Source organism: Myotis brandtii, unplaced genomic scaffold, assembly GCF_000412655.1.
Source record: "Myotis brandtii unplaced genomic scaffold, ASM41265v1 scaffold356, whole genome shotgun sequence".
Classification (NCBI taxonomy): Eukaryota; Metazoa; Chordata; class Mammalia; order Chiroptera; family Vespertilionidae; genus Myotis; species Myotis brandtii.
In genome coordinates, this window is record NW_005363687.1 from 1,498,841 (window position 1) to 1,511,716 (window position 12,876).

At 46.3% G+C, this 12,876-nt stretch overlaps 1 protein-coding gene and 1 pseudogene across 1 annotated transcript in view; both read left to right on the top strand.

Moving 5' to 3' along the window:
• The window catches only part of NRG3 (neuregulin 3), a 1,093,034-nt gene that overhangs the window by 35,777 nt on the left and 1,044,381 nt on the right, over window positions 1–12,876 (top strand). The window lies entirely within an intron of this gene.
• Window positions 797–11,952, top strand: LOC102257324 (annotated as a pseudogene).

Below are 12,876 nucleotides of genomic sequence, written 5' to 3' on the forward strand. Positions count from 1 at the left end.
ATCCCTAGGACTTACTCATCTTATAACAGGAAGTTTGTTCCTTTTGACCAACTTATTCTTATTTCCCCTCCCAAACTTCTGCCTCTGGTAACCACTGTCTAATCTGATTTTCTATGAATTTGGTTTGTTTTTTTCTTTTTTGGTTGTTGCTGTTGCAATCCCATATATAAGTGAGACCATATAGTATTTGTTTTTCTCTGTCTGACTTATTTCACTTAGCTTAATGCCTCACGGCTCATCCATGTTGTTGCAACTGGTAGGAGTTTCTCGTTTTGTGTGTGTGTGTGTGTGTGTGTGTGTGTGTGTTTATGGCACAATAATATTCCATTGTGTATATACGCCATAGCTTTTTCATCCATTTATCAATGGATGGACACTTAGGTTATTTCCATGTCTTTGCTATTGTAAATAATGCCTCTGTGAACATGGGGTGCAGATATCTTTTTGATTTCATTTCCTTTGGATATATTCCCAGAAGTGGAATTGTTGGATCATATGGTAGTCCTATTTTTAATTTTTCGAGGATCTTATCATTTTCTGTAGTGGCTGTACCAATTACAGTTCCACCAAAAAACTTACATTTTTAAAATCCAAATTCCTATGTTCTCATTCACATTTTTGCATCACAGTGTCAGAATGTTCCTTCTTCCCATACCCGCCCCCATGATCATAGGTGCTACATACCAGGAACAACAAAACCACCCAACTAACAAAAGAACCCTTCGCCAACCAGCTGGTTTGAAATACTGTCTTGTGTTCTGTCTTGTATTTCTTTAATTACAAGTGACAGTAAACGATGTTAGATGGTTATGAAATGGAAGGTGGGGTCTGTGAGCGTTTCCTGGCTGCGTACACTGCATGGCCATACACCTCTACATTATCCAGGCTTCACTGGCCCAGGATGCTGTTGGGAGAGGTGAGGCCTGGAAGTACCAAAGCTGCCTGGTGTAACTTAATAGCAATGTTTCTTCACCCTTAAACCCAAAGATAGTGCTGCGGAAAGAAGGTGGGTCACGGTCACGAGGAGGCAGCAAATAAGGCATAAGGTGCAGCTGTTCTTGATTATGTGCCCGAGGGGCAGGAGCATCCTGGTTATTGGGCATCAGTAGAGCCAGTGCTACACGGTAGCCTACACTTGCATAGCTAGTGAAATGCTGGTAACGAACACTGTTTACACACACACATACACACTGAGCTAAAACAGTAGTAGACTGGGAGTCCAGAGCACTTGAGTTCTAACTTCTCTCTGCGTGTGGACAGTGCCGGGGACTGCCCCAGCTCCCCCGTCCCTGTCCTGTCGGGGGCTCCTCAGCGTTCTGTCCTCTTGGTTTATTTCTTTTTTAAAAAAAAATATATTTTCTTGATTTTTTACAGAGAAGGAGGGAGAGGGATAGAGAGTTAGAAACATCGATGAGAGAGAAACATCGATCAGCTTCGTCCTGCACACCTCCTACTGGGGATGTGCCCGCAACCAAGGTACATGCCCTTGGCCGGAATCGAACCTGGGACCTTTCAGTCCACAGGCCGACGCTCTATCCACTGAACCAAACTGATTAGGGCTCTTGGTTTATTTCAATACACTGTTCTGCCCCACACTGTGGGTGTTGGGCTGAAGGCGAGGCTCAGCTTCCAGGGAAGAGCAGGTAAGCAGCTCTGTCCCTGCCCTTGCCACAGCGCTGTCTCCAGGAGCCAGAGTCTGCTGTTCCCATTAAGAAGTGCCATGGAAACCCGGGGAACCCCAGCAGCGGTGGAGAGGTGGGGAGCATCAGATCACGCAGTGACACCGGATCTTCAAATGTCACACTACAAAAATAGAACCGCCGAGAAAGAGCAGGGCCGCGCCAGCATCCTGCAGCTCTGGCCTTTTGGCGTCTGCTTCCCTTCGGCTCCCTCTCTCCCTGAGGAGCAGGGAGACAGACGTGGGGCTGCCTGTACCTGCTTGGTTTGTCCGGCTCAGAGGCCCCTGCCATGGCGGGTCACCCACACTCACACCAGACACTGATGAATGCTAACGACTCCCCAGATGGATAGAGCTGCATGGTCAGAGGATTGGTCCACGTGCCCTCAGCCAGCCTAACCTCAGCTGTCTGAAGGGAACCCCCACCAGTTCAGTCTGGTGGCTGCGTGGATTTCATTTCATGTTTATGTTAACTTTTTGTTTTGTTTTCCACTTTCTGATGCTGTTGCCATCTAATTAGGTTGAAAATCCGCAGTTAGAATTGGAATGCTTGTAATAGTTGTTGTTTTTCTTTTGATCATGGTTACTCTTTTAATGATGTGATTTATAATTATAATGTCTCTCTGTGCTGTGTACTGTAGAAAGAGCAGTGGCTGTTAAGTCTGGGAGAATTCATGTTTTGCTTCCTATTAGATATCTGAGTTTACTGGGGTCTGTCTCCATGGGTCTTGATATCCTCATTTTAAAGAGCTGAGTTAATGGCTGTTCTGTAGCCCATAAGACTGCTGTGACATCTGCAGGTATCTAACCATCTTGCAAACCAAGGTGTGGATAGTTTGCTAACTTAGGCCTTGGGGACCAAGGGATGTTTGGATGTATGAGCATTAGAGCCAATTGAAATCACGAGAGGCTGAATATCATTTATGTTGTGAGCTGATGTTTTCTTTTTGGGAGCTAAATTTAACCTTAAATATTTAGTTTTGTACTTAGGAACCATTGGTTTGAAAACAAATTCAGCTGGAAAGCCCTGTGGAGAGGAGGAGAAGGATGCTGTGAAAATGTAAATCCCACAACAGTGGTGCCCAGTAAATATCAGTTCCCAGGCATCTGGGCTTGAATTCCTCAGCCTGAGGAAGGCAGCCTCAACCTGCACGTGCTTGCGGTGCGGCGGCCCCGATGGCGGGGTGCTCAGTGTGAGAGTGAGCACAGTGTCAATCTCCGATGGCTCCATTCCTGACACTAAACAGGGCGGCGGGGAAGCGTGCCTCTGAGGAGTGAAGAGCCCTTCCTCTCATTTTCTCACTGTCCCATCTCCTGCCATTTCTCTTCAGGTTGATTGCTCTTAAGAACCGGTTCTCAATGCTGAGGAAAGAATGCTTTTCCAAAGTATTTTTTTCTTTTCCCAAAGTGTATCTTGATAGATTCTGCAGACTATTAAGTGAGGTTTTATATGCTGAGATGAAAGAGGATGAGTTCTATTTCTGGAGAAAGCTAAAATTCACCCCATTGACATTTTCTTATTTCTCATTTTTCTCTTTCCATGTAAATATTTTTTAAAAATTCAAATATAGTAGTAGATTTAATTTCCACAGAGTGAGAATTCCGGACTTTGTTTTCTTCTGTTTATTTTTGAAACATTGTGTGATAACAATTGTTTATTATGGCTTAAGGGGGAACAAATCTGTTCCGATAAGTTAGAGACATGAGCAAGCATGCTTAGCTCCTCTCCCACACAGCCCCTACCAAGATTCTTTATTTGTCAGCTATGGACTTATTAAGCACCTGGCTGCAGGGCTGCAGTAGGAAGAAGACTGGCCCAACCACTGTCCCCCTGGAGTGTTCTGGAGGTGGGGTCCCTCAACCACGGAGAAATGGGGACCAGGATTATGGGATGGAAAGTTTATGTTTCTGTAGGTGTTCAGGGGGGCCTTAGATGAAGTCTAGATAGTTGAACTGAGTCCCCAAATGATGAGATGAAGCAAGGGTATGGCAATGTCTGGGACTGAAGGGTACAAGAAAGAGAACAAAGGAAGTCCCAGGGCTTTGAGGGACAGAAAACGGGCCAGCACCCCTGGCATAATGAGTCTGCCCAGAGTGGTAAGTGAAATGGGAGAGATAGTCAAGGTAAGACACTTAAGGAGCGTACACTGGATTTTTATTGAATGGAAAACCACGGGGGATTTAGGTAAGGGAAGTTCTTTATTTGTGAAAGGTCCCTCTGGGTGCTGTGTGGAGCTGCCCTCCAGGGGCCACAATTGGAAACGGAGACAAGTGAGAAGGCCAAGGGATCCTGGCACCTTAGACTAGAAAGGAGACAGGTGCGCTGGAGGTGATGGATTGGCAGGTTGGATGTGCTCTGGATGGCGAGAAAAAGACTTACTATGAAGAAAAGACAGGAATGGCCCTGCCGGTGTGGCTCAGTGCTTGTACATTGACCCATGCACCAGGAGGTCACTGTTCCATTCCCGGTCAGGGCACATGCCTGGGTTGCAGGCTCAATCCCCAGTGTGGGGCGTGCAGGAGGCAGCCGATCAATGATTCTCTCTCAGCATTGATGTTTCTATCGCTCTCTCCCTCTCTCCCTTCCTCCCTTCCTCTCTCTGAAATCAATAAAAACATATTTTTTTAAAAAAGACATGAATGAGGGAATAAAACTCCCTCCTAGGTTTCCTGTGCTGAGTAAGAGGAGGAATGGTGGATCATGAACTGAGATGGGGAGGACTGACAGATGAGCAGGGTTTGGGGTGGGGATGGAGATGAAAGAATTGTTTTAGGCATCTAGTGTTCCCCAGTTTTGTTAGATGTGCAAATGGCTATTTTGAGAAGGTAAATGTATAGAGAGTGGAATGGAAGGGAGTAGATACCCATTGAAAGAGCCAACGCTATTCACAGGGCGGTGGTAGGGGAGCAGGTATAGACACCTGCATCAGCCCTAAAAACCTGGCCAGGGAATACCCACACCCTAGAAACTGAGGGTATTTCTTCTAGATGCAGTAGTGAGGGTGTTATCATCTTTCTCAAACATGGATGCATTTAGAAGGTCGGGGGAGCTATCAAATACACATATCTGTGCTCAGCTTCCACCCTTGTCCAATTAGAATTCATTTTGTGGGAGGGCAGTGGTGACATCAGTAGTTTTTATTGTTTCCCAGGTGATTCTAATGTGTTGCCAAGGTAGTGGGCAGTTAGATGAAAAGAAAGGAAGGGATGGACTTCTAATCCCATGAGGGTAGTGGCTCTGTGACTAGAAAGTGGAGGCACCTCAGTAGAACCCCACAGTTCTCATCCACTGGGGAAGATGAGTGATAGGTGAGGGAAGAAGGCCAAGTGCTGCAGGTTAGGGATGGGAATTCACGTGATGTCTCCCTGCACCAATGGCTGGAGACCAAAGGCAGCCAAGACTGTTCCTTCAAATCCGAGTGGTTGGCCATGTGGGGGAAGAACAGGATATGGTCTATAAAGAGCCAGCAGTCAGAGGAAAGGACCAGAGCAGACTTCCCACATAACTCTTCCCTGGCAAGCCAAGCACTAGAAATTCCTCAGGCCAAGGCGAGGCTCCCAAGGCATCTCTCAGACTCAGATTCTCTCTCCATCTCCAGGGTTGGCCGAATCTACCCTCTGAGTAAAATGATTTACAGAAAACCTGAACTTTTCCTGTCCCTAACAATTTTGCAATAAATCTATACTAATAAAAGCCTATGTGGTCATCATGCCCTCACGCCATGACGCCCTCACGCAGTAACAATCCATCACCAGGAGGCTGCGACTTGACACTGCGTGCATGGTGTGGAGGCGGGTCCCGGTGGCTCCGCGCAGCGAGGCTGGGGTGGAGCCATGGAGGCAGGTCCAGGTGGCTTTGGCCTACATCTTTGGGGCAATCCATCGAGGAGCCCCAGATGGGTGGGCTGGGTCTACTTCTTTGGGAAGATCAATCACGGGGCTCCCGCACTGTGAGAGGGCACAGGCCAGGCTGGGGAACGTCCCCCACTCCCCCGAGTGCATGAATTTTGTGCACCGGGCCTCTAGTTTTATTATAATACTTATTATTATTATTTTAATCCTCATCCTAGGACATTTTTTTCCATTGGTTTCAGAGAGAGTGGAAGGGAGGGAGGGAGATGTGAGAGAGAAACATCAATTGGTTGCCTTCTGCATGCACCCTGACCAGGCAGTATTGAACCTGCAACCCAGGTATGTGCCCTTGACTGGGAATCGAACCCTCAACCTTCTGGTGCACAGGACGATGCTCTAACCACTTAGCAACGCCAGCCAGGCCCCAACATTATTAAATGGAGAGTGAAATGGGTGGAAATATTTTTGGATATGAAAATATTTCAATGTGTTTTCTTACTCTGTCCAGCAATTTCACTTCCAGGCCTCTAACTGGAAGAAAGGAAGGAAGAGAGGGAGGGAGGAGGAGGGGAAGGAAATTGTGTTTAGAGATTTTTGTGTGAGGGAGTTCAAAACGGAAATGCTTGCAAAGGTTTGGTAACACAAATTTTCAGCAATCTAGGCATTACAATCACTTCTTTCAAATCACAGCATGGGGAAACATTTACCATGTAATATGCAGTATAAAAAGCAGGCTTAAAACAGTAGCTACCTCTGGTTATCCGTGAACACTTTAGAAAATAAACATTATTAGCAACACACAAAATTGCCAAAAACAGTTCTTTCCGAGTGATGGGATTACGGTCGACTTCAATTTTGTTAAATTTCTCACTTAAATTTCATTGTATCCCATTATAAATGTCCTTAATTTTTCATGCCGTTCTGCTGTCCCAGGTTTTTAATAAGAACAAAAGTTAAACTAATATTTTAAAAGAGGTTGATAAATAAGTCCTTAATTTCACATGAGTTTAATTGCCTGACTCTCTAACTATAGAATAATATTTGCCTCTGGGAGAAGATGCAAGACTTAAATGGGGTCACCGGGGGAGAAGCACGCAGCAAAACCCCTGGTACCGGCTAGACTCGCCTCAATACTAATGCGCTATGTTTTCCATTTCTAACAGTGAACCTTATTCCACGGGAGTACTGTTTTTTACGTAACATTAATTTGGTGAAATAGAAAAACAGTTTCACTGTTTGTGCTCATTGATATGCTGGTCCTGGGTGTTTGGTGAAATAGAAAAACAGTTAATTTCACTGTTTGTGCTCATTGATATGCTGGTCCTGGGTGAAGACCTCCATCCCAGAGGGAAGAACTGTGATTGGATGGGCCGTCCCTGGTGATTCCACGGCTCCTTACCCCGGAATGGTTTAGGAGTGGGCACTGTGCCGGCCCAGGGAGGTAAGGGGGACTGCGCCCGGAGCAGGGAAGGCTTTCTTACCCGAGTGGAAGGGCGGAAAGCCACCAGGGAGCGTGTGTGTGGTGATCTGAACTTGCTAACTTTCAGTGGGATTGTGATGCCCAGAGCTGCTGCATCCACCTTGAGCCCAGGAAACCGCAGGCCTGGGGAGGAGGGGCCTGGTTCTTGCTGACTCCGGGCTGCTGGCCTTTGGGCGAGCTTTGAGTATACAGCGTAACAGCCAGGATGTAGGCCCCTGCTGGTCAGATGTTTATCCTAGGCAGCCAGCAGCATTGCAGGTGCCACACCTGTGGAATGTGACAGCTGGTTCCCTAAAATGATTAGAAAAGTGTGTGTGTGTGTGTGTGTGTGTGTGTGTGTAGAAATCTGCATATGTACTTTTATAAACATGTATGACGCCAACATTTTCTCTCTTAACAAACGTTTTTCTTTCTTTACATAAGTAGCTAAATGGGCAAAATAATGTCATTGAACATTGACGCAGATTTACTGCTCTTAGTTACTGTAGACATCGAGCCAAATGGATGTGGGAGAGTCCGAGAATCTTAAACACATACCCCGGGAAGTACAGGCGTGTAGAGCGCCTGTCAAGTGGAATGTCCTCTGTGTAGACAGCACGCCAGTCGGGCTCCTCATCATGCTGAGCGTTTGCCTGGACACTGATGGCCGACAGACAGTTTCATTTAGCGGGTTTCTGTAAACGAGTTAGGTATTTACACTCTGATCATATAGCAGTCTAGAGTAAAAATTAGGCTGCTCCAAACTTTGTGTGTGTGCATTGTATGTGTAATTGAAAGCCAATTTTTCTGCTCAGGGTAGGAAATGTTACGAATGATAGCTACATTCCTCACCCATTTGAGTAAGTGCTGTGGAAACATGAAAACATTCAGGGCGTGTGTTATTTATACTGCAGCTGAAATATGAGTTTATTTTCATTTAGGTAGTAAGAGACAGAATAGCAAGTGAAAAATGTTAGAAGAGGCTTTGTGGGAATATTTTGTTTTCAGAACTATACAAGGTTTTAATTTATTTTTAGCAAGTGTTAGGGATATCATGAACCCAAGTTGTATGATGATGGCATATAAAGTTTCAATGAAAAATGAAATGTTTATTGTTATTTAAAGACAATTCCCTTCTCCCTCCCTCCCTGCATTTCTCCCTTCTTCTCGAATCTCTCTTCTTGGCTAGTTGGGGACCACCCCCTCCCCATCAAGAAATCCCAAGGGAAAGAGAGTCGTGGGTGCTGAGGTGTAATGCTGGGATGATGCAGACAGTGTTGGGGTCCTGAGGCCGTCACACATGGTAGTGACTTTGCTGACGTGGCAGGGTTGGGACTGAGACATTGTGTCCAGCTGCATCTCCACTCCCTGGGCAGCGGTGGGAGCAGGCCTGCATCCAGGGATGCCCTGTGCCCTCAGCGCTGAGGAGAGAGAGTCCATGATGCCAGTGACTGGCCCATGAACATACTCAGTTGGTGTAGCCAGTGGTCGGCAAACTCATTAGTCAACAGAGCCAAATATCAACAGTACAACGATTGAAATTTCTTTTGAGAGCCAAATTTTTTAAACTTAAACTATATGGGTAGGTACATTGTTATTAACTTAATTAGGGTACTCCTAAGGCTTAGGAAGAGCCATACTCAAGGGGCCAAAGAGCCGCATGTAGCTCGCGAGCCGCAGTTTGCCAACCACGGGTGTAGGCTCTTATAGGGAGCACTGGGTTTGTGTTAATAAAATATATAGTCTACCTATCTAAAATCTTCACCACTGGATAGTAAAATCTCAGTTTTGTAGTTATTAAAATGGAGTCTGACAAACAAATAGAGAAGAGAGATTGCAGAAGGAGGGGTAAGGTTAGTCCAGGGGTGGGCAAACTTTTTGACTCGAGGGCCACAATGGGTTCTTAAACTGGACCGGAGGGCCGGAACAAAAGCATGGATGGAGTGTTTGTGTGAACTAATATAAATTCAAAGTAAACATCATTACATAAAAGGGTACGGTCTTTTTTTTTTTAGTTTTATTCATTTCAAACGGGCCGGATCCGGCCCGCGGGCCGTAGTTTGCCCACGGCTGGGTTAGTCTGTTCTGAAAATTACCTGACTTTTACAGAGCAAGCACAGATGATGCACAAAGGAGGGTCACCTGTGCGCGCACGCTGGGCCATTTGTTTCATTTGTGCACTGGCTCGACCTGGCACAGGCCCCAGGAGGTATGTAGGGTGTGCCCACCTGACGGGCAGGCTAAGCTGCTTCCAGAGGAGGAGCCGGTCCTGACGTCCTCTGATTGTGGTGACCTGGGAGGAGAGGGCTTCCGTGGGATGTGCCAGGGGCTCTCTGTGTGTTAGTATGTTCTCACCCATCCTCTGTGATTGACCTCACGAGGGCACCTGGCTATTTCCTTTTCTTTAGAGATGCACATCGCAGGGATGATTCTCAAGCCAAACTCTCAAAATCGGGATTTCTTTTCCAAATAAAGGAAAGGGACAAAGAGACACTCCTGAAGTGATGGGCCGGAGTTGGGAGAAGAGGAAAAGAAGTGACAGGCGTGCTTGATACCGAGGTAGAGTTGGGCTGCAGAGCCTGGAGCTCGGCCGAGGCAGGGCAGGTGGCTTACAGGTGGTGTACAGGCGGCCTAGGATGCACGGTGCATTTGCGAGTAGTTACAGCCAGCACCTCTTTAACTTTAAAATCTTGGGCTCCTGAGTGAAATTTGCCTTCTAGTTTCCTAAAGGAAACCAATGAAGATAATATTCATGGTGGCATTATACTGCATTGAGCTTTTCCTTACTACTTGTCAGGGACTGTGGACAGTATCTCATTTAATTCCAACATGGTCTGATGGGGCAGGTACTATTATTATTTTCATTTCACTGAAAAGGAGCTTGAAGTGCAGAATAGTTAAGTAACTGACCCGTGATCTCCCTGCTGGTGATATGAGGGGTCAGAATTTGGAATTAGGGTTGGGATTTATTTATTTTTATTTATTTTTGGTTAATCCTCACCTCAAGATTTCTTTTTTTTCTTTTTAGAGAGAGTGGAAGGGAGGAAGTAGTGGGGGGCGGGGAGAGAAACATAGATGTGCACATTGATTGGTTGCCTCCCTAAAGTGCCCCCACCAGAGCTACGGATTGAACTTGCGACCCAGGTAAGTGCTCTTGACCGGTAATTGAACCCAAGACCCTTCGGGATGTGGGCTGATGCTCTAACCACTGAGCACACCTGCCAGGGTGCAGGGTTGTGATTTAAAGATGTCTGTTGCTTCCCATGAACAATTCAATTAGACTCTAAAATATCTCCAAAGATATTTGTGCCACATGTGATGTGGTACATAAGGAAATGGGATTTTTTTCCTCTTTTTGCTTTTACAGACTCAGAGCCCCTGTCCTCCTGGCAGGTGCGGTTCCAGCTTGGTCAGCACCTGCCCCCCCATGCGCCTGGCATGTAATTGCATCTCACCATCACTTCTCGGTGTGCGGGGAACAGTGAGGGGACCGGCTGTGTTTCTCATAACAGATTAGTCACAAGTCATGTATGAGGCTTTTCTTTAACTCCTGAAAGGCCAGGCAGTGGGCTAATGCGATAAAAGAAAGCAAAATTGAATAAGCTGGTGAGAAGGGAGATAAATGTTGCCAAGATGCATCGAATCCGGCCCAGTTTCTGCCTTTGGTGTTTCTGTGGGGCTAATAGCGCTTAATGTTGGTGGAATGACACAAGTGTGCCGAGAACCAGTACATCACATGGCTGGCATCACACGGTTTCAAACCCTCCAGTGACCCCCTCTGGAGAGTCTCACCCACCAGGGCTTGCAGCCTCATGGGCTGTCTTTGGAAGGCCTCGCCCAGGCCACAGGATGGACCACTGTGGTTTCAGGGTGATGGTGCGGAGTGAAAGGAAACAAACGTGTTCAACTGTTCCGTGCTTTCCATGTTAACTCCTAAGGTGGACCCGGAATTACCCAGTGATTCCCGAAGAGCCCTGGGCCCTCGCGCCAAGCACACACTTGCTGTCAGTGCTTCTTTGGAAATGCAGCTTAGACAAGGGCACCTGTGACCGAGGTGACAAACAGGAACCGCTGTCTGTCTCTGCTTCACACGCGTGAAGACCGAGGTCTTCTTTTCACTGACCGTCTCACCCCGGAGGTAAATGAGTGGCCTCACAGTGTCTTGTCGTAGGGCAGGGCTTCGCACCCGCAGCGTCCTGGTCGCTAGGAGGGCAGGACTTACTCACAAACTCTGAAGCCACCTCCCTTGTAAATGACTGATCTTTGCCAAGTCACCTCCTCTCAGCCTGTTCCCACAGTTTTATGAGAAGGATTTCATAGTATCTTCCTTAGACGTTTCTGGAAAGAATGAAAGGAGGTAAATAATTAGTGCTTAGATATTGATAGCGAGCCCCGCTCTCTCCCATCTCTCTTTCCGGTGGCGGAGTCTGGAGGAGACACGCAGAAAAGGCACCTCGCAAGGCGGTGGAAAAGAAGGAAGAACGCGTCATCAGCCTCGGACCTCAGGTGGCTGAAGGAGGGAATGTATTTGGGGTCTGCCACATCTTTGCATCCTTTAATGACACTTTTGCCCATGTCACTGATCTTTCTGGCAAGGAAACCATCTGCCATGTGACCGGTGGGATGAAGGTGAAGGCTGACTGAGATGAGTCCTCTCCATACGCTGCCATGTTGGCTGCCCAGGATGTGGCTCAGAGGTGCAAGGAGCTGGGCATCACTGCTCTTCACATCAAACTCCAGCCACAGGGGGAAATAGGACCAAGGCCCCTGGGCCAGGGGCCCAGGCAGCTCTAAGAGCCCTTGCCCGCTGGGGAATGAAGATCTGTCCGATTGAGGATGTCACTCCCATCCCCTCCGGCAGCACCCGCAGGAAGGGGGGTCGCTGTGGTCGCCATCTGTGAACGGGACTCCTCAAATTATTGTTTTCTCTTAATAAATTACCTTTGTGTCCACTAAAAAAAAAGATAGCTATCCAGACCAGAACTGTTCTAACCTTTATGCAGCATATTAACTGATCCTCCCAGCTTTATATCATTCATGAATTCGGCATCATGTGCCATTATCTAACTTTAGCAAAAAAAGAAAAAAAGAAAAGACACTCATTTGGCCCAAATCATTCTTCATGAAGCCACATTGGCCCTAAGTGATCGCTGGTTTTGTTTTTTATGTGCTTACAAATCACTATTTTTTTCCTGGATCATGGATCCCATCCTCTTCCCCTTGTTGCAAATCTCACTCTACTCGGTTATCTTCAGAGTTCTTTTGGCCTTTCCCATTCTCATTCTCCTCCAGGTTTGTGGAACATTCTCTTATCTGCAAACCCTCTGGCTGCTTGTATGTGCTATTTCTTGGACAGCAGACCTGAGGTTTAGAGGTTTGAAGTGTGCGGTTTCCTTGTACCAGATTTCTCTCCCACCTCCCAACAGAACATGGAATTAGAGAGGAGTAGGAAAAATAATATTCTCTTTCACATCTGTTACTGTAATTCATAGAAAATGTCCTTGTTAGATTCAGTAGAACATAAGGGACTCCTTTGGTTACTCATACTTTTATCATAATTTCAACTCTTTCTGAAAATTTATGCATTTTTTTCTGTATTGTTCTTATAGGTCAGTGATGGCGAACCTATGACACGCGTGTCAGAGGTGACACGTGAACTCATTTTTTTTGGTTGATTTTTCTTTGTTAATTGGCATTTAAATATATAAAATAAATATCAAAAATATAAGTCTTTGTTTTACTATGGTTGCAAATATCAAAAAATTTCTATATGTGACATGGCATCAGAGTTAAGTTAGGGTTTTTCAAAATGCTGACACGCCGAGCTCAAAAGGTTCGCCATCACTGTTATAGGTCATTCCTGCTAATCAGTAGTTGCCCTATGCCC